The 27,699-nt window shown below is 38.3% G+C and overlaps 1 protein-coding gene and 1 non-coding gene across 2 annotated transcripts in view; both read left to right on the forward strand.

The window, feature by feature from the left end:
• Nucleotides 1-27,699, forward strand: part of LOC112046640 (tRNA (adenine(58)-N(1))-methyltransferase catalytic subunit TRMT61A) — a 107,150-nt gene that overhangs the window by 70,858 nt on the left and 8,593 nt on the right. The window lies entirely within an intron of this gene.
• LOC112046642 (U4 spliceosomal RNA) lies at nt 19,315-19,453 on the forward strand. Its single transcript, XR_002886903.1, has one exon. It is a non-coding gene; the product is annotated as a U4 spliceosomal RNA (small nuclear RNA).

The following is a 27,699-nucleotide window of genomic DNA, read 5'->3' on the forward strand; positions in this document are numbered from 1 at the left end:
CTGATAAATCTTTACCCTTCATTTGGGCCCCTCAACTAATTCTTATATAGGGCCCCTCCAAAGCACGCTGCGCCACTGTCGATACTACAACCACTTTAAATGTGATTTGTGGAGACTCAAAAATGAGCACCTCGCATTGAAAAAGCATGATGTTTCGGAACTTCACGTCCCGAATTTCTTGATTTACATTTTAGCAATCGATGTAATTACTTGGACTACAGTATACGGGTAATCAATCTCTTGAAAATGTATTGTATTTTGCAAATTGGTACTATACTAAAGAAGACGTCTTGTTAAAGGTTTTGCATATACAAGGCTGGCCTGGCTTTACTACGATTTATTTCGCATTGGGCAATGCTCTCAACACGTAATAGGTACATTGCATACTCGTAGCTATTGAGACAAGTCTATCATTTATAACACAAGAGCGGAGAATAATTCCAATAATGTTTACCAACACCATTCCATTCACCAACACCATTCCATTCACCAGACAGTTTGAACACGCGAATCAAAGAACAAAGAGATTTAGGGCAGTGTAACACGATCCTCTGTAAAATGTCTACACACGGATCCAATTTTAATGTACCAATTTATATCCAAACAAGTCAATCGTCGAGTCGATAAATTATCGTACTTTGTATAAACGTTTTTCCTTGTGATAAGGACTTTCTTCAATTAACGTTAATCACCGGATAATTCTAGTTAATAAGCGTCTCATGCTTCTTAAATTTATATATTTGAAACCAATCTTAAAACAAGTAGATTTTTATGTTCCCTCTGTCTACTCACCGTATATCGCTTATTTCGAAATATATTATTTATATTATCATAGTTTTGTTGTTATTACTAAATTTACTTAATGTCTTTAAAACGAGCGTCATTTTAATTACCTCTATCTATATATATAAAAATGAATTGCTGTTCGTTAGTCTCGCTAAAACTCGAGAACGGCTTAACGGATCTATCTTATCTTGGTCTTGAAATGTTCGTGGAGGTATAGGGAAGGTTTAAAAGGTGAGAAAAAATCAAATAATTTCCGGGAAAACCCCAAAAACTGCCCTTTACTATTTCCCATACAAACGTTTAAGAGTCAAGCGGTAGGGGTAGGGTAGGGGTAGGGTAGTGTAGGGGTAGGTGTAGGGTAGGGGTAGGGTAGGGTAGGGGTAGTGTAGGGTTGGGGTAGGGTAGGGGTAGAGGTATAGAAGGGTAGAGTAGGGATAGAGAATAAGTGCACTTATGTCAAAACGAAGCTTGTCCGGGTCCGCTAGTCATCATATAAATCATAAACTACAAATAAGTTAAGTGCATTAAAATAAAACTACATACATGTTCGAATACGAAGTTCTGTGAACCAAAGTCAGCAAAGACAACTTCAAAGACTAGTTTACTATACTACTAGTATTATAGAAATCAGAACTTGGAAAGCAAGTTGGGATTAGAAGTCGGTCGTGTCTGTGTCGGCTCCATAAGATAAGTCTCGCTAGTTCATTTTCTACTATTACTCGTATATAAGTTGTAACTTAGAAAGCGAGTTGGAGTAAGCAGTTGGTCGTGTGTGTCTCGGCTCCATATCGTAGCAGCGTGTGACGCAACAAACAAATCTGTCGCAGGCAAAATGGCGGCAAGACAGCCGTGGCTAAAGGATGCGCCTGCGCCGTGAAATCGCTTGTTACGGCCCGTGTGGCAACCAGAGCTTAATATATGCGATCGCTTTCCGACCTCTTGCTTGCCTACGTCTATACCGTCCAATTATAATTGTTGCATGTTGGATGACATTTTGTAAGAACGATATTAACAAAGATGTTGGTGAATAAAAGAACTACAAATTAACTCTTGTCTTCAGTAGCATACAATCCGACAAAGCCGTTCGCTAGATATACAAATATATTTTTTTTCTTCTTGACGGCTTCCGTGGTGCAGTGGTATGCGCAGTGGACTTACAATACGGAGGTTCGATTCCCGGCTGGACCGATTGAGGTTTTCTTAATTGGTCCAGGTCCGGCTGGTGGGAGGCTTCGGCAGTAGCTAGTTACCACCCTACCTACAAAGACGTACCGCAAAGCGATTTAGCGTTCCGGTATGATGCGGTGTAGAAACCGAAACGGGTGGGATTTTCATCCTCCTCCTAACAATTTAGCCCGCTTCCATCTTAGACTGCATCATCACTTACCATCAGGTGAGATTGTAGTCAAGGGTTAACTTGTAAAAAATAAAATGAAATTACGTCTTCAGGGTAGGGAGTACACTCGTATAAATAATTTTACTTTATAATTATAAATTTTTATAAATATTAGTATATTTTAAAAAGAAGTAAGTAAGTTTGTAAGTCCCGCTGCTACCATAGGTACGGTAGGAATCTAATTAGAACCCTTAGTTTTTCTGTCGTATTTTCGTTCTATCTATGTAACATCAATTATAACAAAAAATTAAAAATTTTAGCTCTATTGCCTTTCTAACTTATTTTTAACCTAATAAAGAATTTCATTGATCAATCAATTGATTGATTCTAGTCACTTCAATAAAAATCGGTTATCTGCAAAGTCGGTTTACTGGCGATAGTTGAACGTGACAACGTCATAAAAAAATGAAATTGAAAGCTGATGAAATGCTTGCATTTTTCAAAAGAAAATGTTCGTTTTTAGAGGTTCCGAACGTACGTAGTACAAAAACGGAACCCTTATTCTGTTTAAATACTGTTTAATAATCTTCATAGACCAGAATATACTTTATTTCTTGTAAAAAAGTTGGCAACCCTAGAGCGAGGGAACGACGCATGACGTCATCTTTTTTCGAGTGCGCAGCCGTCTTCATCGAATTATAAGACGTTGTCACGTCAAAAATCCAATTCTACACGAATGAATCGCGAACGTCCGCTGACTTTCAATAAATTAAATGTCAGGTCCAAACAGAGTATACTGGATGTATCCCCCACGTGTTACTTACAAAATGTCTTCCTCTAAATGTTACATTCGCATGTCCAGCTTTATAAATGGACTCAGTTCCGCTTATCCCGGCCCGATAGCATCGGTTGTATGAACACTGACGACCTTTAGAGCACCACCGCGTCCAATGTTCCCTGGACCCAACACACTTGCACCGTTATACGTCGCGTCCATAAATTCGCGACTTGACAAAATAATAGGGGACGCGATAGTTCGAAGCTATTAACGCCGAAAGAGATATATTGAGCCTACTCCTCTCAATCAGATACCTTAATACGGGTGCAGTGTACTCGTAATAGAAATTTCTAAACGGTTGTAGTACAAGAGACGGTGTAATAAATATGTTGCCGTTCATAATAAGTGCTTGTATAAAACAATTTTTTTTACACAGATACGCGTCGCATCTGACGCAATATCGCAATATCGGACGCAACGCATCAAACGGGTTTTTAATTCGTAATCGTAATCGGATCCGTACGATGCGGATCTGTGGACGCTTACCACAAATCACAAGTGTTAAATATGAAAACGTACAAAACAAATAAGAAACTGTCTCGCTAACGTGAAAACCAAGTTTGTGTTTTTTTTACATAGCATGTGAAGTAGAAAGTCATAGGGAGAGCAAAACTTTGCAGACAAAGTCTAAAATATCCTGCGTCCGTCAAACTGAGATAAAGGTGTTAAGGCATATGTATTATGTGCATATATCAACACCAACAACCAACAAACATACCCTTCATATCAGCATAACTGCGATTTTCATGGACCCTATACCCAAAAGGCTGTGTGAGGTCAAAAGTAATCTAACATTTAATAAAAATTAAGATTGGGTGGGCCCCAGAAAAATGTTACTATTTTTCTGGAACCCATTCATTTCGCCACGGGCCCCGAATGGTTTAGTTACGCCACTGCTTTAGACGAATATACAGGAATGCTGAGCAATAAAGCTCTGGCACAAATAATTCTGAGGGCCTAGTGGCAGTTTGATTTCGCGAAACGCGAATTTCTAAGGAATTGAAACAGCGCCATCTAGTGGCACTACTGCACAACTGTTTCAATTCCATATAAATTCGCGTTTACGTTAACGCGATAGTAACATTAAAAACTCCTAATAGGCACACTGAAGTCAAAAGTTAAATAGTACTAAAATTATTTAGATCGGCTCTCGGTCTATCCGATACCCAGATAATTCAGATCGGCAACGCAATGTCGAATACAATATCTTAGCAATCTCGTCGATTGTCCGGCCCGTTGTTATTAAATCTAATTATGTTGATACAGTTTGATTGGGATCAGTTTTGATTGTGACTCGCATTGTTTGGAATAATTTCATATTTGGTGCATTGGAATAGGGGATCAGATAACGTGTGTGTATTTGTTGACTCATACCTCGTACATTTTAAACGTTAACAGGTTTGTGACTGGGTTTGGTTATTTAATTCAAAGCTACATAGTCTGAGAGTCTGTGACATTCGTCATTTTATCAAAGACTAGCCCACATCACACACGCGTAGTTCCAGTTCCTATGTAGTTTTACTATTCTATTCAAATGTGAACTATTAGTAATAGTCCACAAGAACCCAATAGGATTGGTACACTTAACACTAATTTAAGGAGGCGTATGCCCCGGACCGGATTCGAACCTACGATCTCTAAATCGAAGGCAGAGGCCATATGCGTGTCTACTGGGTTATCACGGCTCTCACCCTGCTTGCCTATTTCCTATTTTGGTCTTTTTTATCAACCTATTATAAATATACAATGTCATCTACATACTACGAGTATAAAACAAACTAATCCGGTGCTTACTGGTGGATATCATAATATAGTATGTAGATGACATTTGTGGTTTATTTTAATAGGTTGATAATAAAGACCAAAATAGTGAGTAGGCCAGCTGGAATTCACTAGTTACTATTGTTAAATAATACGCCTTTAATTTGTGAAGCAATTGATATGCATTGTATGTATTGATAGCTTATCACAAATCAAGGAACTTCAGTGACATGGTAAATATATTATAAGCAAGTGGTGCACGAATCGTCTGTATATTATGTCGATTGTGAAACGCGGCTCAGTGTATTGTGTAACATAGCCTCTTGATGAAGAGCTTCCATTCGGTTCGCACACTAAATCTGATTACTGAACTACAGCTGGCAATGGAGCGGAGTAAATAAATGTAACTGGGAATGATGCACGATTGTTTCTAATAGAAGCACGCCGGTGTTGTTATAATTGTATTTACCTGACTGACTAAAGGGGTGTTGTGTTTTTAGGTGTACACAGGGTGTCTTATAAATAATGAAACAAACTCAAGTAAAAACTTATAAATCTACAACTTGTGATGTAAATCTGATTACTGAACTACAGCTGGCAATGGAGCGGAGTAAATAAATGTAACTGGGAATGATGCACGATTGTTTCTAATAGAAGCACGCCGGTGTTTGTATCTACCTGACTGCCTAAGGGGTGTTGTGTTTTTAGATGTACACAGGGTGCCCTATAAATAATGACACAAACTCAAGTAAAAACCTGTAAATTTACAACGAATGTGATGTAATTCTGATTACTGAACTACAGCTGGCAATGGAGCGGAGTAAATAAATGTAACCTAAGGGTTGTTATAATTGTATTTACCTGATTGCATAAGGTCAGTTGTGTTTTTAGGTGTATACAGGGTGTATAAATGTTGACACAAACTCAAATGGAATCATGGCTAATTATCTAAAACTCATCATCATCATTAACAACCCATATTCGGATCATTTTTAAGCACGAGTCTCCTCTCAGAATGAGATAAGATGGGCCGACAGTCCACCACGCTGGCTCAATGCGGATTGGCAGACTTCACACACGTAAAGAATTTAGGAAATTCACAGGTATGCAGATTAACGTTAAGTTACTTTTATATAATTTGGCATAGAGCCACGATAGCCCAGTGTATATGACCTCTGCTTTCGATTCGGAAGGCGAAGGCTCGAATCCATTTCGGGGCATGCACCTCCAACTGTTAAGTGCATTTTAGGAAACACGCATCTCAAACGGTGAAGGATAAACATCGTGAGGAAACCTGCATACCTGAGAATTTTCTTAATTCTCCGCTCCGAAGTCTGCCAATCCGCATTGGGCCAGCGTAGTGAACTATTTGGCCTAACCCCTCTCATTCTGAGAGGAGTTAGGCTCAAGAGCTCAGCAATGAGCCGAATATGGGTGGATAATGAATGATGATGATCTGGTCTCGTGGTATGCATCGGTCGTGGCTAGTTACACCATCCTACTGACCAAGACGTACCGCCAAGCGATTTAGAGTTCCGATATTATGCCGCGTAGAATTCTTTGAAGGTATGGGTAATGAGTTTATAACTAATACAAAAACTTTGGAATGTCATTTATTTCGTTTTAAAATAACTCGACCTATAGCGGAACTGAAATCGCTGACAAGGGCTATGATTGATCATTTTGTAAAAATGATTATGAAATTGATTAAGACATTTCAGTATGCTTTTTGTGTCACAAATGTTCAACGCCTAACATATCATATCAAATCGCTTATCTCTTATCATATCTCCGAACGCTTAATTAAATTTTATAAACATATATTATAACACATAGATAGTGTTTAATCGCAGGATTCGTAAGCCGTTTTATTTGCCCCGAAATATAAAATGAAAAATGCTGTTGCAAGTAGGTTTTTTTTTTCTTTACAAGTTAGCCCTTGACCACAATCTCACCTAATGGTTGAAACAGGTGAACTTGTTAGGAGTATAGTAGGATGAAAATCCACACCCCTTTAGGTTTCTACATGACATCGTAACGGAACGCTAAATCGCTTAGCGATAAGTCTCCCACCAACCAGACCTGGACTAATTAAGAAAACCTCAATCGTGTTGTAAATCCACCGCGCACATGCCACGGAGGCTGTGTGTGTGCGAAAGTCAGAGTTATAAGGTTTTAAACCTCAATAGGTCTACGGTTAACGGACCGAACTCAACTCCTAGAGGTCTTGAGGTCCCTGATCCCTGTCTGCTGGACTACAATAATCCAGCGGGAGGGACTCAAATCGACCCATTGGTTTCTATATAGTGTCTTTTGAGAATTCAAAAATTTGTTAACTGCAGCTTGCCATTTGATGTTAGGAAACTTAGTATAAATCTTATTATAGATGGAAACTATTGCCATTACCAATAACAGAATCAAAATTGTATTTTTGGCAATGACAATTTAAATTCGATTATTTCCAGGCTTTTATAGAAGCAAGTATTCGAGCAAGTCGAGCCTGGCAGTGTCAGTCAATATAGCGTCTATATTGAGTGACAGGCTCGAACTTTGTTTCGGCAGGTATATTCTAGCTAACATAGTCAGAGACTAAAAAACTCTGCAGTTGCTTTTTACATTACCAGTGGCGTGCACAAACTTTCTAACGAGGGTAAAAATTATACATACATATTGTGAAGTTCCTTCTCCAATATTACGACCCTGATGACTCGTCAGTCTATAGGGTAGGCTTAGGCAGTGCATTATTGAATCTATGAATGGCACGGCACTGCATTTTACGTACCGACTTATATAATAATTTGTGTATGTATGCAAAAACAGCCTTTTTCTATCATAAATCGTTGTCATTACAATACTTTCGAATGATCAAAATACCAATTCGAAGCACACAACTACCGAAAAAGATGAACATTAACTACAAGGTCACCAGTGTTCACAATATTTCCCCGGCTATCGCACTTCGTTACTAGTACGAGTGACAGGTTACAAAACGCGAGGGTGTCACTCGGGAATAAATCGAGCAAGAAAATAAAGCATTTCGTCCCGTACTCGGGTGTTGTTGGGCTCATCTTGATACGGTTTTGTTCGTGGGAATGCCGAACACTCGCCCGCTAATTTATTGCCGAGCGACGTGGTACATGCTAGTGACGACTCTATTCGGCGCTGTCGTAAATCTAAGGAATGAACTCGCGTAGGGCAACGCGAAACTTACGTTATATATGGTTTTGTTCTGCGCTTTTTTTAGTCTGGGTTAGGAAGTATAACTTAATGGTAGAGGATTCTAATATAAGAGGACCTTCACCCATCTGTTTCTTAATAATCACGGGGTGCCTTCTTCCAACTGAAGTTTGGCGGTCATGTGTAGAAAACTCTTCCGGTCTTTTGCCCAATTCAGAAAATATCAATCGACAAGCCGGGGATCGAATCCAGAACCTCCGTATTGTAAATCCACCGCACATACCACTGCGCCACGGAAGCCGTCTTTCCTCACTCGGTAACAATCTACTATTCCCTACTCTCCAAAAATCGGTTCTTATGTCGTTCCTTATATTTTATTTAATAAAGTTGGTTGGTTGTGCCTATATAAGTATCACGGAGGCCGCCAAAAGGCAATGAAGACTCCTCTAAAGCCTGTGGAGTCTTCATTGCCCAAGTGGCTATATCCGCGAAGCTGCGTGATCTGGACGAGCTATACGTCAGGTTTTGAGGACAGAGCTAACTAATGTTCCACTTGCCTTTCCAAATCCCTTTGATTTATTGAGCAGTTCGTGTATTAGATCTTAACAGCCTGGTTCGTACACGAAATTTTGCCGACGGCCACATTAATTTCAATACTCGAAATCCAATTAAATTTGAATTCTGCTCTTTAGTTAGGATTGTGAAGGTTTAAGGTATGATCTCTTTTGTATTTTTAGCGGTGTGCCTTTTAAAACCTTGTAAAATTCCTCAACAATTTTGATAACTAGTAATTAGTATCTTCAGTTTGTTTAATAGATTTTAGAATTTAATACATTAATGGTTTAGAGATTTTATCTTTTCATATGTTGTATAAAACAAATAGATACGCTTCTTGCGTTTGTAGGTCCGCTTTGATTTTTTGAGAGGATAGTTTTTCAAAAAAAAAACTCCCACTAGGTACTTCCCAACTAGCATAGGAAAGGTACAAGATAAGGCTTCAACTTGGCCAAAAATTTGCAACAGCTCCCGGGCCATACGAAGAAAGCACGGCGTGGTCTAACCGAAGCCGAGTCGACCCTTCCGAATTTATGTGTGTTTGACCTTTATTGCGTTGTTTCTTTTTTTTTGCAACAACCAAAATGCGTAGCCAACGCAACACTTATCATGTAAGAGTTAAGTTAAGCAGTTAGAAATAGATTATTCCTATATTTCAGCTGTACTGCTTTTAAGATTATTTATCATTCCTCTATAAGACTTCGTTAGGAGTGAGTTCCTAGTCCAGCAAACATTGATGGAACCACCACCTCTCGTCGATGAGTCCGAGTACTTTACCGGCTTTATTTTTAGCCAACTTCAAAAAAGTAGGAGGTTCTTAATTCGACACGTGATTATTTTCTTTTCTTTTTTTTAATGTTACCTCATAACTTCGTCATTTCTTAACCAATTTTAAAAAATATTTTTTGTTTAAAAACTACCTATAATTCCATTCTAAATTAGGTTCAGAAATTTTGTGCTTTCGTTCACTATTTTGCACACGAAAAACAGAAAAATAAAATCTTTTTAACAAAAAAATTCAACCGACTTCAAAATTACAAAAATATGAAGACGATTTATTTTTTATTTTTGTTAAAAAGTTTTTAACAAAAAAAAACGTTTGCGTTGATTTTTTTTTTTTGCTGAAATGTGTAGACACCGCGAAACATATCAGGCATTGTCATGTACAGCTCGTGCGGATTAAATTGTCACTTTTAATTCTGGCGCGAATGATGTTTTGTGCTGTGCTTGTTTGGTTGTGTTTGGTAACCAGGTGTCACGTTAATGCGCACGAGTTATAAATGTAACAGTTGGGAATAGACTCGTCAACAGTTTCGTGATCACGATCTCCGGCCGGCTGGACAGTCCGGTTGCCCACGTCGAATTCCTCGCCCGATACCCGATCAATCACCATTACGGATGTGGGTCCTTTATCATGTTTATTTATATTATATTAATTAATACGATCAAGGTGATCGCCCGCTGATCGCTATTGTGCTAGGGTGGCGGGTGATACTTTTAAAATTGGATTATAGTGTGACATGTCATGGTCAATTAGCATTGTTCTTATATCACGCGTGTTATTGGGTGTGTTAAACTTATTGTTAAGTGCCTACTCACATTGACACTTTGCTTATGTTTTTTTTTATTCTCTACAAGTTAGCCCTTGACTACAATCTCACCTGATGGTAAGTGATGATGCAATTCAAGATGGAAGCGGGCTAACTTGCTAGGAGTAGGATGAAATCCACACTCCTTTCGGTTTCTACACGACACCATACCAGAACGTTAAATCACTTGGCGGTACGTCTTTGTCGGGTGGTAACTACCCACGGCCGAAGTCTCCCACCAGCAAGACCTGGACCAATTAAGAAACGTCAATCGGCCCAGCCGGGGATCGAACCCGAGACCTCCGTCTTATAAATCCACTGCGCATACCACTGCGCCACGGAGGCCGTCAAAATAATAATGTTTAATAAAACTACATGAAAATAAATAAATAAATAAATGAGAGTATATTAACATTATGAAATATTTTAATATACTCCCGTTAATTTGGTTACATTTGATTTTCTTTGACCTCTGCCTTCGATTCGAAGGGCGTAGGTTCGAATCCGGTCGGGGGCATGCATGCACCTCTAACTTTTCAGTTATGTGCATTTTATGAATTTAAATATCACGTATCTCAAACGGTGAAACGGTGAAAGAAAAACATTGTGAGAAAACCTGCATACCTGAGAATTTTCTTAATTCTCTACGTGTGTGAAGTCCGCGAATCCGCATTTGGCCAGCGTGGTGGACTAAGGCATAACCCCTCTCATTCTGAGAGGAGACTCGTGCTCGACAGTAAGCCGAATATGGGTTGTCAGTGATGATGATGGTTATAGTGCAAGTTTGTCTAGCATAACAAAAGTTTTTTCTTACTTACGACAAAAAATTCATTTACAACACGATATTTTGATACGTTACAAATATTTTCTAAGTTTAGGAAGTATATGTAGTGCTCTAGAGTTTGACCCAAAACTGGTGCCTGGAGCTTGCGTCGGCTCGTGACCCGCCCTGACCCCGATCTACTAACCAACCGTATTGTCTCTTAGCTTTGTGTGTGGTGCAAGTTAGAAGACATCCGATGTATTAACCACCATGGAAATCTGAGGAAGCGACTATAACGCAGCAGGTAGCGGCCACAGGAATTGTGAATGTCAAAGGAGACGCCCTTAGTGAGTCGTTCCGCCCATCTAATCTGCTTCTGCCTTCGGGCCCGGTAAAGCGATGCTTCTGTGCTCGCCCAAACCCCTCGATAACGCCACTGAGGTCCCATTAAGGAGCCTACGGTACTTACACAATACGAAGAAAAAAAAACAGAAATTGTACCATTAGAAGATGGTAGATACTCTTGTGGTTTTTGTAATAATTTTTGAATGTCCAGCTTGCACGAATCCGAGATTGGTAGCACAGAGAAAGCACAGCGTCTAGTCCAAAAAATTGATAACGCGCATGCTCAATAACGAAATAATTTGGCACACTTACGCACAAATGATAAGGGAAACAATGAGGAGAAGAGAGGAAAGGGAAAAGGACGAAAAGAGGTAGAGAGAGAATTCATAAGAGAATAGCATGAATAAATGCATTGCGGCACCAAAGAGGCAGAAGTCAAATCTCCGCACGTTTAAAAAAAAGTCTCTTGTGGTAGAGGGAACATTTCAAACAGGTCAATTGAACAATGCAGGTTTCAGAATCGTTAAAGTGAATCTTGGCAGTGCAGATGCACTTTAACGATTCTGAAACCTGCGTCTTAGACTCGTTTTTCGTATTCGTTTTCCTAATGCGTTATTTCGATTAGAAATTCCGTGAAACTACCGTAGCCTTTCGTTTCTACCGCAAGCCGTACGTTCGTTCGTTTGTTCGTTCGTTACGTATGCGCGGAATTTGTTCTGTTCGGAAATAAACTTGTGCGTCAGTTAATGTATTTTATATTGCACGCAATCGGATTCGGAAAAAAACGAGTGTATGCGGCCGGCCGGAAGGTAGCATTCCGATCTTGACGACCATGACCCGCGACCACGACTGAGTCATGCGACCCACTGTTAAATATGAATTTATTTCCCAAGACCGTGTCGCGCGAACGCCTTTGTTTAGTGCTCCGTATAAATTCATACTAAGCAGTGGGTCGCACGACCCGGTCGCGGTCGCCAAGATCGGAATGCTTTAGTCGAACAATTTAGAAGAGTCAAGCAAACTCTTGTCACACACACCACCACCCAAGCTGATAAAACAATCTGACAACATAATAATAATTACAATCCGCAATTACGTTCCTACGCGGCCAGTAGGAAACTTTGGCATATTTGCAATGCTGACGTCTAAAACACCGTATGAATACAGCTAATTTTTTTATATTTTATTTATTGATCTTTGTTTTGAAAATTTCCTAATATGCTGATCGACGTTTGGAATAAAGCAATACGCGATACACTAGTACCACCACACTGTTCTATTCTCTTTAATCGTGTCAATCTAAAATTGAGATTTGTTTCTTTCCTTATTACCTTACCTTACCTTATTTTGTTCTTAGGCCGATTGAGGTTTTCTTAATTGGTCCAGATCTGCTGATGGGAGTTTTCGGCCGTGGCTAGTTACCACCCTACCGAGAGACGTACTACCAAGCAATTTAGTATTCCGGTACGATGTCGTGCAGAAACCGAAAGTGTGAATTTTCATCCTCCTCCTAACAAGTTAATCCGCTTCCATCTTAAATAGTAAATCACTTACCAGCAGGTGAGATTGTAGTCATGGGCTAACTTGTAAAGAATAAAAAAAACAATTAAATATAAAATTAATAGAAAGAATATCATTTTAGATTCTTATCTAATTAATTAGTGTCGTGGAATTTCGTGGTTTTTTTCATTAGAAAGTGCTGGGTATGGGTATGAAAATTTACATGCAAAATATTTTTCACTGTACTAAGAAGTATCTACATCGTCGGGTTATCTTTAGTTAGTTAGTTTTAGTTTAGTTTGTAATCTTTATTTTTCTTAATATTACGGAAATAAGCATGCCGTGTCTACTTTAATTTGATTGTACAGAGCCTTGTATTTATATTTTTCAGATTGTAATTATGTAAATACTGTAACAATCACCAGTGGACCAAATAAATAAGGAAAAATAATTCGATATAGTTCTCCTAAAAGTGCTGCTGTATCTTGGCAAAATTATTTTGAGCAGAGAATATATTTATTTTGTCGAATGCCTAATTTTGTCAGGGGGATATTTTGGTAGAATATAGCCAAATCGTTATTAATGAATGTTTATTATGAAACTATAACACGTATAATGCATGTTTCCAGTTAAAACAATGTAAACCACGAACTAATATAAACAAATAGACCGTGGTGATAATACTCCTTTAGGAGAGCTATTCTGTAACGATTTATACATATAACTCGCTAGTGCGGGTGTCGAATTCTATCTCTCTCTGTCTAGCACGATAAAATAGAAAGAGATAAAAATAGTAAGCGATAGATAGAAGAGGACAATTTAAAACTCAAACTTGCGGGTTATACAGTGTGCCTAGTGGCAGTTTTCAATGTTTTCATACTGTGACTATCTCAAACTCAATAATCATTTATTTTAAATAAGCTTAGTTTACAAGCTCTTTCGAAACGTCAGGTAATAATATTAAATATAAGATAATGGTGATAATAGTTATTCGAAAACCTAAAATTAAAGTTAAAGTTACGAGGGTTCCAAAGTTCTAAGGCGACTTTGTTCGAGAAGAGCCCACAACAAACTCACCAAGGTTTATCCTCTTTAGTTTATCACCATTTAACAATAGGTATATAAGTAGCCTGTCATGTAATACATTTCATTTCCAAGCAATTTTGTCGTTTACGTAATCATTAGCACTAATCGCGTAACCGTAAACGCGAATTTCTAAGGAATTGAAACAGTTGTGCAGTAGTGCCACTAGATGGCGCTGTTTCAATTCCTACCTACCCACAGATGCGTTGTTTAGTCATCTTGCTGTACAAAGCAAAAGAGACTTTCCGAAATAGATTAGGTACTTACCTATAGTAAAATTAGTGTTAGTACTCCTTAAGAATTGTCTTTTTCGGCATTAAAAAAATAAGGGCTATAAAATTCGATGAACGAATGTCAGCGTTACGTTTTTTTTATTAATATTATTTACAAGTTAGCCCTTGACTACAATCTCACCTGATGGTAAGTGATGATGCAGTCTAAGATGGAAGCGGGCTAACTTGTTAGGAGGAGGATGAAAATCCACACTCCTTTCGGTTTCTACACGACACCGTACCGGAACGCTAAATCGCTTGGCGGTACGTCTTTGTCGGTAGAGTGGTAACTAGCCATGGCCGAAGCCTCCCACCAGCCAGACCTGGACAAATTAAGAAAATCTCAATCTGCCCAGCCGGGGATCGAACCCAGGACCTCCGTCTTGTAAGTCCACCGCGCACACCATTGCGCCACGGAGGCCGTCAAAAACGTTTTTGTGCGCAACCTATTCTGCGCACTTTTCGCTGATGGCGGGTGCGCACATCGCGGCCTGCTGCTCTTCGGTGGCGCACCTTTCACTTTTCAGGCGTTGCATTGAGACGTACATAGTGTATGCTGCGGGGCAACATACACCTATTTACACAGTCGGTCTGAAAGAGTAAACACCATTCGTGCGTCGGGGCTGACAGACACTTTTTTTTTTATTATTTTTGATTTCAAATCGAATGGTGATCCTACACAATCTTTGCTCAAGCATTAATGAGTACATTCGGGTGCCATTGTCTCCAGCCGAACGGATTAATGATATTAGTGCAGCGCTGGCCTCTCGACCCCGCTGAAGATCGCTATCGAAACCTAATGGTGGATTATGTATGCCAGTGGTTTGTCGTGGCTCTAATCTATACATTGATTGCGAGATGAAAACAGGCGGATTACATAACTAATAACCCATCGATTAAATGAGATTCTTTTACCACCTCACCTACTTGTTATGGTGGTATTGATATGTGAGACTTATTTGTCAGAGTTACGAGTATCTATGGATAGTAGACCACCAGATTAAATCTGCTGTAGGCGGTCCCTTGCATGAATGTACGCGACTCACTACACAAAGGGAGAAGTGGCGAATGCTCGTGAGGCGTATTACATCTGCCTCCAACACGTCCTAAAGACCACGACCGCTCTGTCAAGAGCGCAGCGACAAAGAAGAAGAAGAATGGATAGTAGACTCTCATGTTGGAAAGTGGTTAGAGTATGCTATGATCTTCTAAACTGTAGTGGTGGTAGTTAAAGCACTACCACATGAATGGTGCCTTGCTGTCTAAAAGATAAATACAAACGATGCGAACCTACGCCTCAGATTTTTGAACCCAGGGCAGCCTTGAATGCCTTGCGATGTGTTGCTCTGTTCATAGGTGAAGGTTTTCAATTTACGATCAGTGTACCTGTTACTATCGCGTTAACGTAAACGCGAATTTATATGGAATTGAAACAGTTGTGCTGGCGCTGTTTCAATTCCTTAGAAATTCGCATTTCGTCGTCATCAACCCATATTCGGCTCACTGCTGAGCTCGAGTCTCCTCTCAGAATGAGAGGGGTAAGGCCAATAGTCCACCACGCTGGCCCAATGCGGATTGGCAGTCTTCACACACGCAGAGAATCAAGATAATTCTCAGGTATGCATGATTGAGACACGTGATATTTAATTTCTTAAAATGAACACAACTAAAAAGTTGGAGGTGCATGCCCTGGACCGGATTCGGACTCACACCCTCCGGAAACGGAGGCAGAGGTCATATCCACTGGGCTGTCAAGGCTACAATTCGCATTTACGTTAACGCAATAGTAACAGTATCAAACTGCCACTAGGCCCTCAGGTAGGTATGTAAGTTTAGTGATAGGTGAATGATTGGCAGACAGGTGATAGGTGAGTCATTGACAGACCAACCATAGTCTGACAGTTATCACTTAAAATTATGCAATTTACTAAGTATGCTACTTTTACACATATTTTCGACGAAATCCTCTTCATACAGCTGTTTAAGGTATAGAAATTAAATTGTATTAAATTAGTAAATTGTGTATTTCCGAACCAGTCATGATTTAAAGTTATTATAAGCCGTGATAGCCTAGTGGATATGACCTCTGCCTCCGATTCCGGAGGGTGTGGGTTCGAATCCGGTCCGGGGCATGCACCTCCAACTTTTCAGTTGTGTGCATTTTAAGAAATTAAATATCACGTGTCTCAATCGGTGAAGGAAAACATCGTGAGGAAACCTGCATACCAGAAAATTATCTTAATTCTCTGCGTGTGTGAATTCTGCCAATCCGCATTGGGCCAGCGTGGTGGACTATTGGCCTAACCCCTCTCATTATAAGAGGAGACTCGAGCTCAGCAGTGAGCCGAATATGGGTTGATGACGACATGATTTAAAATATTAATATTAATATTTTAAATCATGCTGTAAATAAATTTTAATCTTAGTTTTAGACAGTTGCATGCGGTGTTTACCTTTAAATAGATTTGCATTTTATCTTTCTTTGCATTTAATAATTGTATTATATGTCTGTTGGTAGACCAAATAAAGAGAAAAAAAAATACAGAGATATTCCCAAATTTCATAAATTACAAACCCGAATTCTTACTGAAATGAAAATAATATAAACTTCCGAACTATTGAACTAAGTATAATAAATTAACAAGAATTTTTGCTTTCACAAACAAAAAAAAGCAATTATTATCAATTACAAAATCCAACAAAGAATTCAGTAAAGCTGATGGAAAATTATGTTTTTGTGGATTTTGGAAAATAGCTGTCATTCATTGATGAGGGAGCAACTGAAGTCGTGAGCGGCTGACGCGGGGGGTCACGACATATTTTTGTAGATGAATGGACGGTGTCCATTGTCCTGTGAACTTGAAAATAAATCGTTTGGTCGGTTATCCGTTAAATAAGTCGGATGTTGCGTTGACGGTTGAATCTATACTAATATTATAAAGCTGAAGAGTTTATTTGTTTGATTGAACGCGCTAATCTCAGGAACTACTAGTCGGATTTGAAAATTTTTTTCAGTGTTAGATAGCCCATTTATCGAGGAAGGCTATAGGATATATATTATTCCCATATTCCTACGGGGACGTGAACCACGCAGGTGAAACCGCGCGGCGTCAGCTAGTTCTATGATAATTTGCTAAGCAAATATTATGCAGCAGGCTCAAGACCGTGGTGTTTAGGCGTTCTTAAAAGAAGCCTAGATCCAGAAGTGAACGACCATCAGTGGTTAATGATGATGATGAAGGGACATCTAACCTCAACAAAATCATTCCAGTAACCCTCAAAAACAGTTATGTTATCTATGTGAATGTGTTTTTCCGTACCATAGACCACGTATATCTATTATTTTTAATAACCGGTGGTTAAAACGTGACATTGCGAAAACACAACACAACTGCATAGGTTTTTATGCATTTATAACTTCAAATGTGTGTTTCTATTGTGTCTCTAGACGGGAAAAATTATGTCAACCGGTTCTTTAGAAACGACCCTTCTTATCAGTCCGATGCACGCTTGTAACCTGTGCAAGGGCATACAGACAAGAGTCGGTCATGTATGTATATTGTATATTGTTTGTTGTGTAGTTGTACTACCGAAAGACAAAATCGAATAAATAGAGACAACAAGAAACTCGGCAATTAGTTCTAAATAAAATTTATAACTAAATAAAATATAAGCTGAAGTGGCAATGGGCGGGGCACATAGTTCGAAGAGCCGATGGACGTTGGGGTCCCAAAGTGCTGGAATGGCGACCCCGCACTAGTAAGCGCAGTGTTGGCCGACCCCCCACCAGGTGGACTGACGACATCAAGCGAGTCGCAGGGATTCGCTGGATGCAGGCGGCTCAGTATCGTGATGTTTGGAAGTCCCTACAAAAGGCCTATGTCCTGCAGTGGACGTCCATCGGCTGATATGATGATGATGATGAAAATTTATAACAATTTTTTACCATTTAAAAAAATTGTAATTTATTTCGTTTGAATTTATATTATTTCCTCCAAGCTATAGGTGTCTATTGTTTGTCTTCATTACAATCAGCACTGTCAATAAAAAATAATCGTATAAGTTATCTAGACTAAATGAAAATATGTTTTAACTTTTAAGTTTTAACACCTCGTTTGTTCTTCACTTAGTCTATTATAGTCTTAAAAAACTATACTTATATTATTATTTTAATACTAATATTAAAAAAGTAAAGTTTGAGATGTTGTGTAATCCTACTAAACCGATTTTAAAAATTCTTTTACCAATAAATAGCCACGTCTTTCGTTGAATGTTATATAAGAATTACGCGGGTGAAACCGCGGGGCGTATGCTAGTTTTGTCGTAAACAGTATTTCCGTCATTTTCGGGTATACAATGTACACGCGCCCAATGCCCCCGACCTCCGACACGGAAGGCAAAGTGTCACGGAGCGATAAAAAATAGCCACAATACAATCGTGACTCCAGGGCAATCCATTCACGGGGCTCGCTCTGAGAAAATACTACGTGCAAGTATTTTTGCTGTATCAGTTGGTAGACGCATTCGTTGCGCTTGGCAAATGAAAGCGATCTTCGTTGCTAATGTGCCTTGTCATTTCTGACTTCCACTGTTTCCCTTGTTAGGTCATGCGGTCTTGGGTCCCAGGAATAAACAAATATCAACAGATCGTTGATTTTTTTTTTTGCAATACAGGCTTGTGCTTGACAACAATCAAGCTCGATGGAAAGCATATTGCGGTAGTTGGAGCGCGCTTACCTAGAAAATGGGTTTTACTTTTGCTTGGAAGGTGTTTAAATTATATGTGTCAGTAAACAATACACAATCAATGCAAATAAATAAAATTGAAGTGTCTGTAAAAAATATGTCACTTTCACTGGAAGATAGGGGAGGATAATGATCAACACTAAAAGGCTACGTCGCGAGCGATCGCTAATTACTTTATCATAAAATTGTACCCATGGTTAATAAGAATAAATCCAAGATTAATATTACTATTAAATAACACAAACAAAAGACCCATGAAAATTTTTTAACAAAAAACCGATATCTAAAATTAAGTAAATAACTTTACATCAGCCATTATCGATGAAGAAACTAAGTTCTCAAGTAGGAAAAACTATGATTGTGGCAATTAAATATCTACTAACCTAAAAGCAGACAAAACCAAAAGAAGTTGAACTCAGCAAGTAGTTCAAGAAAAAGCCGCGTCCACTATGCAAACTTTTAGTTCCAACAGCTGATACTAGATGGCACTACAGTCGAAATATATTGCGCTTCAGTTTGCCTACAGCAAAAGTATAAGTACTTTTCGAACATAGATTAATGTTAACTTTGCGCAGAGGCAATATCGTAACCAATGAGGTTAATCCGAGGTGCGATTATTGCTAGTTGAAAACTTTACCAATACCCCGCCTTGTGGTCGTGAAATACCGACCGCTATGGCAATTTTTGAACGGCCGTAAAGGCCTAAGTAGTAGAGGTGAGTCGTACTCGCTAAAATGCGTACTGAGTGTTACGAGTACGAGTACGCCGAGAGACGCGCTCCAAAGACTAGCTCCACGAGTATTTAGAAGTACGAGCCATTAGGACCTATAGAATAGATACGTACTCCTAAATACTCAGTGGCCAGCGATTTTACGTCATATTATCTGATACTAAGCGTACATTAATTTCAAACGAGTTCTACGTAGTCATTTGGACTAGTGGTATGTACGCAAGGTGCAAAAAAATTTAATCCTGAGTTCGATCCCGGGTAACAGAAAATCATTTTTGTCTTTTTATTTTGTTTTTTTCAATTGGTTTCTTCAACTATTTTTGGTTTTTGTAATCCACAAAAAAAAGAAAAAAATTTGCAAACAAAAATATTTCAGTCATTAATTTCAAAATTTCAATTTAATTTTATTATTTAGTTATTTCTTTTAATATTACCTCATGATACTGTCGGGTTACATTAACTTGTTACCTTAGCGGATAAATAATCATACTAAAACAAATAAACATTATGTTTTTAAAATAAGGAATAAAATCAGGGACTCCAAATATTGGAGTATTAAGAGTATTAAGTGTATACTGCGTTAAAAAATCGGTCTTATGTTTGATAAAGTAAAGACAATTTTTCATCGGCAATGGGACGTCACTCACACATTCTTAAACGAACGCGTCCGGGAACGCGTCTCGCGATGTTTTGTCTGTTGGAGTATGAAGTGTTTATTGCGTTGAAAAACCGGTCTTATGTCTAGACAACAAAGTCTATTTTCTTTCGGCATTGATAGAAGTCTCTCACTCACACATTACTAATCGAACGCGTCTCTGAACACGTCCCGTATTGGTTGGACCGTTAGAGTATTTGCGAGTATTGGACTCGCACTCTGTTGACGTCTTGCGCTCCTCGGTACTCGGTACTTCTAAATACGCTTAATACGTGTATAAGTCCCTGCTCCGTACTCGTACGCCATACGTCTTCCAACAAACCTAGTGTTAAGACCTGCTCCAGTATATACGCCTCACCTCTACTATAGTATGCGCATTATCATCTGAGTCGTCCGGTCATAAAAGTCAAAAAAGATAGGAATGTGCAGCGCGCCTACCTGCGCACCCTAATTATCGATAAACGGCTACCTGCGCACGTGCTAATGATGAGTCAATAATGATTTGGACGATTCTGATTGGTCGGTTTCTAATGTAATTGCATTGCGTATTTTTTTTGCTATAAATGTGTTTACTGCAATTAAATAAATACATTCATGTGTTACTCGTTGCGCACTATGGATACTAATATATAATAAATTTGGCAGAAGACGAAGATTCTGATGATGAAGACTCAGATGAAGATTAATTTTATTTAGTTAATAATTATATAATATGAAATATGTATTATATTAAATCAAATATTGTTAATTTTTTTAATTTTGTGAACAAGATACGATAATAAACTTTACTTATCGATAATATGTCTTTCATTGTTACACCCTTCACTAGACGGCTCCATAAGACCCATAAGTGCAAGCGAGATAGATATAGAGAAATGATTTATGGCCCTAAGACTCAGTTGTTAATGCTATTAGTATAAGTAGTTCTTGAATAGTGTTGGGTAGGACATGACTTGAAAAAGAGTTTGTAAGTGTTGCCTCTTTTTTGTACCGAGGCAGTACAATGTCCCACTTCAAATGAGGCGAGGCGTACTGAAGCTTGGCACTACATTTGAATTTTGAAGTAACGAATACAAATGTCATATTTGAACTTTGTTTGAAGCAACGTGTACAAATGTCATGTTTGTACTAGTACAATAATATAGCTTAGTAATCATAGATTTACGATTCGGTACAAGTATTCTATGTTAGTAATAGTTTGTCTTACATACTGATATTAAATGCCAAACTTATTTTTAACCTATATAGAATAGATCGATTCACCTTGGTTATTATATTTCAGTTTTTAAATTATTAAGTAATTTTTATTTTTATAAAATGTCAATTGAATAAATCCAAATTCCAAAAAATAATATTTCTAAACGCATCGTATACTATTTCCGTCGCGTTAAGGGATATAGTACAAAATTATATGACAGGACCACAGAATGACGTCCCATTCGACTTTTGTACTAGTGTCTCGCTTTCTCTCGCGTACGAGTAAAGCAACTACCGCGACAGAAAATGTGAAGTAGTACATTTTTAAATGTTGAGCCGCTCTTACATTGTGACGTCATGTACGGGACAAATGTCCTGCCTCTTGTATGTCCTACTCAACGCTATTCTTGAAATAAATTTAGTGAGTACTGAGTAGTTAATCGATTAACAAGAACTATATGAATATGAAAATTAGAAATCAAGAAAAAGAATTAAGAAGTATCTATGATAAAATTTATTTAAATAATTACTAAGAAATTATGAATAATATGAAACTAAATGAAAATTAAACTAAAGTAAGTAAGTAATCATTAAATTTTTAAAACATACAAAAAAAATGGTGATATTAATTTACATTTTACATGATTATAATGAGTTTTTAGACAATTATTATTTACCAAATTACAAAAATACATGTATGTTTTTTGTGCATAACATAAACATACGTTTCTCGGACAACAGAAAATACACTATAACTATTATTATACAGACGTTAGATAACTTTTAATTTTTCGTGTGTTTGTTGGTTACGATTTAACTCAAAAACTATTCACCCGATTTTAAAAAATGTTCTTTAATTAGAAATCTATATCTTCATCAAGTAACCTGGGCTATATTTATCCACGTATTCCCATGGGAACGGAAACTATATATTATAACTACGTATTATATAATAATCTCGAGAACCGTTAAAAAATTACCGCCTCAGTGTAGGCAGTGTTTTTTACATCTATGAACTGCATGGTACTGCTTATAGGAAAAGGTATATGAAGCTTAGATTAACCATGCTGCTCCAAATAGGGTTGGCAGGCCTGAAGTGCAGTGGCAGATATACAGTAAAGGCCGGGCCTAGGGCGGCTATTCGTTATATTGCTTATTCCTACAAAAATGTTAGAATAAGCAATGAAAAATAACTAAATGTGACTGTTGTCACTTTCTTTTTCTTAAAACTTAAGCGTTTTGAATGTTTTATTTAAATTAGCAATTATCCTCCGAATCCTCGGAAAATATTACAAAATTTTGATAAAAAATAAATAATTAATGCATTCAATGCAAATGCAATGAAATTGTGTTATACGCGTATAACAATATGATAGGTAATGATGAGGGACTGACGACATCAAGCGAGTCGCAGGGATTCGCTGGACGCAGGCGGCACAGTATCGTGATGTTTGGAAGTCCCTACAAAAGGCCTATGTCCTGCAGTGGTCGTACATCGAATGATATTTTGATAATGACAGAAAGGCAACTGGTACTTTCGGCGGTACCTAAGGCGACTAAGACTACAAATCTGCCGCTCATCATGTGATATTAAAAGAATCTATTACGAAAATACGCTTGCAATGTGTAGAAGCCCTTAGAATATTAGAAGTACCAGCAGTTAATAATCTCAAGACAGTCTATAATCACGATGTTAATCAAATGGCCGTGACAAAAAGGATTGTGACAAAACTGAACAGCTGAGATTAGTTCGATCCACATTTAATAATGTCACGCAGGTTTGACATTTAGCATCGGGTGAAAGTGCCGGCTTACTGAGTGGAATCGATTGATCGCCTCTAATCGTATTATCGCCTTGCGGGGGGTCCCCCAATACTTGGGTGTATCCACGGGTGTGCGATTGGACTAGTATATAGTTTGGGTGTAGCGGCGTGCATAGACTTGCCGGGGTGTGCATTAGGTACACCACAAAAGTTAAGTATAAAGTTTTTGTCAACTGTGTTTTTTTAGTCCTTTGTGCCCTCTCGGTTCTAACATTTTTTTATGGACTTCATTGTATCACATATTTCTAGATTATATTCCTTTAGAGATGCTTTGGAGTTTTAAAACGCCACGTTCTATTCACTATTTCACTAGGTGACTCCACGCGGCTTTAACCGTGTAGTTCGCATTTCTGTGGGAATACAGGGATAAAATATAGCCTATCACAAATAACAGGTATTTCTATTGGTAAAAGAATTTTTAAGAGGTTTAATAGATCCAGAGATTACCCCCTACAACACCACAAACTTTACGCTTCCGTGGCGCAGGTGGAATGAGATTTTCTTAATTGGTCTAGGTCTGGCTGGTGGGACGCTTCGGCCGTGGCTAGTTACCACCCTACCGACAAAGACGTACCGCCAAGCGATTTAGCGTTCCGGTACGACGTCGTGTAGAAACCGAAAAGGGGTGTGGATTTAAATCCTCCTACTAACAAGTTAGCCCGCTTCTATCTTAGACTGCTTCATCACTTAACATCAAGTGAGTCAAGGGCTAACTAAAAATAAAAAAAAATCTCTTTATAATATTAATTTACTTGTCGATATTTACCTACTGATTACCGCATTGTAGAGTATATTTCTGATGCTTTAGAGTTTTAAAATGCCACTTGTACACAGTATTTACTTGTTTAAACATATCAGTTGGGTAAATAAATAATTTTTTTTAGGCAATGATGCCTAAAAAAAAATTAACAACCAACCACCTCCAAGGTGTATAAGCTGTCAAGTTAACAAAGTTAACCGCCTAAAAATAAAAATTACGCACGAATATAATACTCAGATGATTTATTATTATAATAATTTGTGAGCATAACATTTATTGCACATCATAATATCAAAGTTAGTCGGTCTGTGGTCGTGACCGGATCCTTGCGTTGCGTATCGATGATTGAAGCACTTAACGGTGATTGATATGGGTTTTGTAACGCCTGCCGCGTGCCGACATTATATGATGACGTATTGGCCAATACTTTGGGCCCTTTTAAGTGCCTACTATACAGAATCTGACTATTATATCTGACTTCAAAATATACATCTACTAGCGGACGCCCGCGACTACGTCCGCGTGGAATTTAGTTTTTCACAAATCCCTCGGGAACCATGGATTTTTCCGAAATAAAAAGTAGCCTATGTGTTAATCCATGCTATAATATATCTCAATAACAAATTTCAGCTAATTCGGTTGAGTAGTCGAGGCGTGGAAGAGTAACAACCATTCATATCATTAAAATCATCAGTTTTTGCAAATCTGATCTGATCCGAGAAAAAACCATGGATTTTTTCGGAATAAAAAGTAGCCTATGTATTAATCCAGAGTAAAATCCATTTCCATTCCAAATTTTAGCCAAATCGCTTCAGTAGTAGCGGCGTTAAAGAGTAACAAACATCCAAACATCCATACAAACTTTCGCGGTTATAATAGTAGTAGGATATCATCATCATTAACAACCCATATTCGGCTCACTATTGAGCACGAGTTTCCTCTCAGAATGAGAGGGGTTAGATCTTAGTCCACCCACGCTGACCCAAAAAATTTTAATGTCCTTACGTCATTTGTGTTTCCTGACACTAATAATGTAAACACCTTCAAAGCAAATGTAAATATGCCTCGTCTCGATAAGCGCGCTCCTACATAGACCGCATTTATGGTTTCCATCAGGCTTAATTTTAGTCAAGCGCAAGCCTATATTGTGTAAAAAAGAAACCCTAAGCCCTCATTCGCACGAGAGTTTTTTTAATGAACGTAAAAAAGCGTTCAAATACAACAAATGCATTCCGAAGTATATGTTCACAATCACACAACAGTGTTTTTAAAACACGCTGCTCTTTATTGAGCTGTTACATTTTCAATTTTGGGTGTTGGCTTAATTTAACTTTATAGAAAGAAAGAAAGAAGACAATTATTTTATTTGGATAACATACATTACATACACGTAATACACAAAAGACAACAAATACTTAAAACAAAAGAAAGAAATTTTAAAAATATAATAAACTAATAATTTTTAAGATATTAAACTAATAATTGAATAAATTAAAAAAAAAATATGAGTGTGGTACCAAAATGGTCACCACTCAGCATGTGCTACGCTAGTGATGGATGCACCAGTGCAGCGCTGGTCTTCCGTGGAGCCATGTGGTGACGCGGGCGGAAGCAACAAGAAGAAGTGTTACTAAATAATATTTTTTTATACTACTTATATTTAATTTTTAAACTCTTTTTAACGTCCGTTAAAAAAACTCTCGTGCGAAGGCTAAAAAAATAAATAATTTACATGTTAAAATTCGCAAACGCCCGCTATGTCAAGTATTAAATATCATAAAGGCCCAGCAGACCGCACTGGCGTACACCCACGGAATTTAAATTCGGGAGCCGGATACTTCGTACACTTCACGTTTGTGTAACATCAAAGCCGTTATAAATTTTGTTAAACATTTTACGGATGACGGGATTGCCTTTTATGTTGATCTGAATTGCTTACTTTGGGACGGTGTGTAATTTGTGGTTATATTATGGTGGCATTGACGTCTAAGGTAAACATACCTGTGATATTTGTGATATTAGGTATATTTCGCTTTTTTATTGATTGGTGCTTAAATGATAAAAGAGACATTAATAACTTAAGAGCGAGAAGCGACTATTTAACAATTATTATCTTCCTTCAAATCCGTGGACTGAGCGATTGACAGTGATCATTGAATCTATGGACCTTGGCAAGTTCGTTCATGACACTGCCATGATATGCGGGCGACGGGAAAAAGGACTGCGCGGGTGTGAAGTCGTGCGCGCGGAGCAGAGGGAAGGACTGCGCGGGTATGAAGTCGAACGCGGGACATCGCTACCCCCCTCCCGGCCCGCGCGGACCATCGGGAGTATTACGAACAAATTTGTCCTGGATAAGCCTTTAGGCTATTTAGGCAATGCCCCCCTCCCCTCGAGGCGACTGAGAAAAAAAGCACACAAAAATTCCGAAATCTGTGCGCTTTTTTTATTTATTCTATGTAGTTCACTTAAATATAGGAGGGCCCTTTACCCAGCACTGGACCGTAGTTACAAACTACGAGTATGTCGTTAAGTCCAGCGGACGGTGAAAAATCTATGCTTTCTATGATTTAAATTAAGGCTTTTAATTGTGGAAATGTATTAGATTTTTATCACTTATCGTCAGGTGAACCAATTTCACTACCAAACACTAACAAATAATAAAAAAGTATTAAAACGTTTAAATTTAATATCATAACTTACGGTCGGCTACAATCAAAACTGATTCAACGTAATATCGTCTCTATGGCATAGGTTTTTGGGCAGATTATTGTTTATCCGAGATGATTCTCTGCGCGGTGTATCAGTCATGATTCATTCGCTCTCGTTATTGACAGATGGCGCCGCTGCGATTGATTCACGATACGTACCGAAACGGTTAATCGTTGCGTAATGGTCTGTTGTTTGTAATAAGAGTACGTAACCGCTGATCCTTGATTCGTACAACTCAACACATCATCAACACTTTGACAAACCTACATTTATAAATGAAGATAATTATCATTGTCGTTATCAACCCATATTCGGCTCAATACTGAACTCGAGTCTCCGCTCAGAATGAGAGGGTTTAGGCCAATAGATCACCACGCTGGCCCAATGCGGATTGGCAGACTTCACACACGCAGTCAAATAAGAAAATTATCTGTAGTAATATATAAAAATAAATCTAAACTAATATTATAAAGCTGAAGAGTTTGTTTGTTTGATTGAACGCGCTAATCTCAGGACCTAATGGTCCGATTTGAATAATTTTTTCAGTGTTAGATAGCCCATTTGTCAAGGAAGGCTATAGGCTATATATTATCCCCGTATTCCTACGGGAACAGGGACCACGCGGGAGAAACCGCGCGGCGTCAGCTAGTAATATATAAAGTGTGTGGTGTTGTAGAGATTTGTCTACTAAATCGATTTTTAAAAATCTTTTACTACTAGAAAACCACGTTATTTGTAAGTGTCATATTCTATCCCCGTATTCTGACGGGAACGGGAACTACGCGGGTAAAATCGCGGAGCATCGGCTAGTTCTTTTAGTAAATAAACTAAATAAAAAGAAATATAAAGAGTTGGTGCGTATATAAAATGCGCTATCATGAACAGGCGTTTTGACCGCTACCGACGCTTTTTACGATATCTCAAAACCCCTCGGCCTTTTATGTTTATTTATCCCTCATTTGCGTCCGTACTGACAAACGTCTAAATCCGTGGGGCGTTTATCGGAGACAGTTACGAGCTCCGACGATAAAACCCGTATTTTGTCGCGGCTTTTTGGCAGACGCGTCACTT

The sequence above is a fragment of the Bicyclus anynana genome, chromosome 22 (genome assembly GCF_947172395.1).
Source record: "Bicyclus anynana chromosome 22, ilBicAnyn1.1, whole genome shotgun sequence".
NCBI lineage: Eukaryota > Metazoa > Arthropoda > Insecta > Lepidoptera > Nymphalidae > Bicyclus > Bicyclus anynana.